The sequence below is a fragment of the Pipistrellus kuhlii genome, unplaced genomic scaffold (assembly GCF_014108245.1).
Source record: "Pipistrellus kuhlii isolate mPipKuh1 unplaced genomic scaffold, mPipKuh1.p scaffold_m20_p_4, whole genome shotgun sequence".
In the NCBI taxonomy this organism is placed as follows: domain Eukaryota; kingdom Metazoa; phylum Chordata; class Mammalia; order Chiroptera; family Vespertilionidae; genus Pipistrellus; species Pipistrellus kuhlii.
This window is the reverse complement of record NW_023425540.1, coordinates 38,372,480-38,376,322: the sequence shown is the minus strand read 5'-3', so window position 1 is coordinate 38,376,322 and position 3,843 is coordinate 38,372,480.

Sequence of the window (3,843 nt, the reverse complement as noted above, 5' to 3'; positions counted from 1 at the left end):
TCCTTCGACACATGGCATTACAATGCTTCCTATTGCAAACATCAGATTTCCTTGGTCAGATTTGCTTAGCATGGCACTTTCTGCTAAGATATATCAGGGATATTACCACTTGGAAAAATATGAGCAGAAGTTGTCTGGGATCCATCTGCTAGGTAATGAGGAGAGCAGTTTATAAGCTGTGTGATAGTACCACCTTCTTTAGGAACATGATCGGAGAAGGGGGCCATAAATGCAGCCAAGACCTTGTCTAATCTAAATCCTTCTGAGATGTGTCAAGAGGCACATCATTCAAGAAGTATCTCACAGAATGAAGGCCTCTTAGCCATAAGTTTTGTAAAGCCATTTCCACCAAGTGAGGGAAATTGATTTCTCAACATGGAAAGCTGGTTTTGACAACAGTCCTGGGAAAAAAACACTGGGTCTTGGGTGATCAATCAAATAAATCAACTTGGAGGCACAGCTGGATTCCCCAAACAAAGAGTGTGCAGCTTCTAAAACCCTCTTCTCTCCCCCGTTTCTCCCCCCGTAACCCGAGGGACAGTGGGCAGACACCCAGATGCTTCAGAAACAGGACTCACAGGCATCTTGTGGTGTGTCCATTTCCCAGTGGGAGCAGAAGGCAGCACATTCACTTCCCAGATGCTAGGTTTTGGACAACAGGGGCTGGCCGCTTCCCAGGCCCTTTCTTGATGGTGCGGCTTTGGCTTGGGGATTAGGGTGGAGGCTACTGCTCTGAGAAATGCATTGGCCCTTCGGTTGCAAAACAATCTCGAAGTGATTGATGAACCAGTCCCTGGGAAGAAGAAATGTCACTAGTACCTGAAATACAGCCACCTCTAGAGGAAATAGTTCACCCTTTCAGGAAGCCTCAAGCCACATGGACATTAATTAGAACAGGAGTGAAAGAGGATCAGTTGCATTCCTAAGGACTGGAAGCTGACTAACAAAGGAGACAAGGTTCCATGTAACGAGATGAGAAATTTACTCACACTACACCCTGACCTTTGTTTCCCCTTTGGCTAACCGTCCCTCCTACCAGATCCAGCCCTCCGCAGAGGCCATAACTCTTTCTTAGCAGATGGTGTCTGCCAGCCTTAGGAAATCAGACGGCGGCTTTCCCAGCTGCAGGTGGAAAGGTCACAGACCGTGCTGGCCCAGGGCACACAGCTGGCTCCGGGAAGAGCCTAGTTCAGAATGGACCTCTTGGGGAAACCATCAACCTTGTTCAGGCCAGGTCACCAAACTTTGTGTCTCCATTTTGTGCTCTTGTGACTAGCAGGTGACCTATCTGGGCCTTTGATTCTTCTTATATAAAAGGTAGGGATCAGACTACATATGTGTTTTCACATCTTTATTGGCAGTGGAGCCCAATAAAGATGTATTATAGACTAAATACTACAAGATGCCCCATAACCCATAAAACAAATACAAGGGAGCTGCTTCAAGGTGGCATAACATGATGGTGAGGAGTTTTATCATTTGAAGGCCAGCTCTGCCACTTACTGGTTCAGTGACCTTATCTGCCACATCTTAGCTTTCTGGTTCATAAAACAGGATGATAACAATGCCTACCCACTTCACAGAGCTATTGTCAGGATTAATGAGAATATATATATATATATATATATATATATATATATATATATATTACTTAGAAAGGTTTGATAAGCATTTGCTACTATTATCAGATTGAAGTGGGGAGGGGAAGCCTCAAATTTTATACAGCCAAGCCCTCCTCATCATTCTTACTTCATCCTTCTGTAGCTCTAAAGAAGCTTTCAGACCTTGGGGCTCTGTGTGGCCCAGCCTGAAAACCACTGGATAGATTAGTGTTTCCCAGACTTTCTGAGATCAGGTTGCCTGAGGTGCTTGTCAGGTACCTCAGTGACCAAGAAGCTTCAGGAGGGATGGTTCAGGTCTGAAGGCTCTGTGCTTACACAGGTGCTTCTTACTACCTTCAGGGTCTTCGGGGGACTCCAGAAGAGGGTCCTGAAATCCCCTAAGTCTAGTATTCATGATTCCATTTCTCTGCCTCAGTCAGGACCAGGACCACAGTCAGATAAGCCCTACTGGCTTGGGGCCACCCATACCAGATGCTGGGAAAAAGAGCCTGTGCCCACCTCTGGGGTGCCTGCTGGAAGCTGGGGCTTGCCTTCTCACTGACCTAGACTCTGGATCCTGGTCTTTCACTCCAAACCAGTGGACCTTGCCTGTCCTCTTGACCTCAGCTAACTTTCCTGTGCCTGCCCAGAACAAAGGTCCCTGCTTGACCTCCTGCTGGCCTGCCATGTTCTGTTATTGCCAGCATCCTGGTGGGACAATTTCATGGGTGGAATCAGAGTGCATTAGAGTAAGAAATCTAAAGAAATGCTATTTTCTACCTAATCTGTTTTCTCCCCATGGGTCAATTTGGCTGCACTTTTATTTTGAAATGAAAGAACCTAGAAACAAATGAGCAAACACCTTATTATTGAGAACCATCTGCAGAAAATTCCAGGGAGCAGCTCCAAGGTCAAAGCTTATCTGTTCTGCCTCATACACAAAACAGCCAGCAGGCAGGCAGGCAGGATGGGGAGTCACAGAACCATAAGAAGTTTGGGTAAAAGCAAGTATCTTCTTTTCAATTGAATGTAAGAATTCTTTGTGCAACCCAAATCTTGAAACTCAGAACATTTGTGTATTTTACAGAAACAACAACAACCACGTTGAGTTGGCTGGGGTGGTCAGGAAAACTCAACAGCAGTCCTGAGACTCATGCTTGGCTCTTTCCTTCTCTTTGATCCCAGATTTTCATTTTTTTAAAAGTGCCGTCTGTTCTTTCTCTAACTTTTATATTGGAGAAAATCATTTCAAGTCTCAAATTTGTGTACTTCCTTCTTTCCCCAGCCCAATTCCTTCTTTCTGCATAGGTGAAGGTAGGGGAGGAGGCAGACGTGGGTTTCTATTAATACTGTGTGTGACTAACTCTCACCAGGGAAAGATGAGCTCCATGATGCCAGGCTAATCAGTGGTGCCATGAGTAAGATGCACCATGGGATTTGCTTTAGGTTGCTCACAGTCCTTCTGTGACAATGGAAATGTTCCCTATTTGCACTGGCCAACAGATAGGGTAGCCCCTAGACACATATGGCCAGTGAGCTCTTGAATCATTGCTAATGCTGAGGAACTGAATTTTTAAATTGATTTCATTTAAATCTAAAGTTAAATATTTAAGTTTGTGACAGTTTAGGGGATTAATGCTGTGTGTGGGGGGGGCGGGGGGGTTTCAGAGGAGATAAGCAGTAATACAACCCTACAATAGCAAATTCTGATCCCCTCCCTCCTCTCTTGGTCTTCTCTTGGTCTATGGACTTCTCACCCACCACCAATAATTCTCTGAAATGCTCATGAAGCAATTTCCTCCAACATATGGCACAAGAATTTTTTTTTTAAATTGTAGCTTCCAGCTACTGTTGTTATCTTAACTATCCTGGTCTAATTATACTCTTCAAGATTTCTAGCATAAAATATTAGTTTCATCTAGTACACTGACTCCAATCTAAACCATTGAGCATTTTCTCAAGAGGGAAAGTGAGGTCAAGTTTCAGCCCAGGTAGAAAGAAGTGTTACTATCCATTAGAAATATCTGCTGTGGTGTTATTTACAATAGCCAAGATTTGGAAGTAGCCCAAGTGCCAATTAGTAGAGGAGTGGTTAAAAGATTTATACATGAAATATTAGTCAGTCATAAAAAAGAAGGAAATCTTAACCTTTGTGGCAGCATGAATGGACCTGGAGGGTGTTATGTTAAGTAAAATAAGCCAGTCAGAAAAAGACAAATACCATATGATTTTACTTATATGT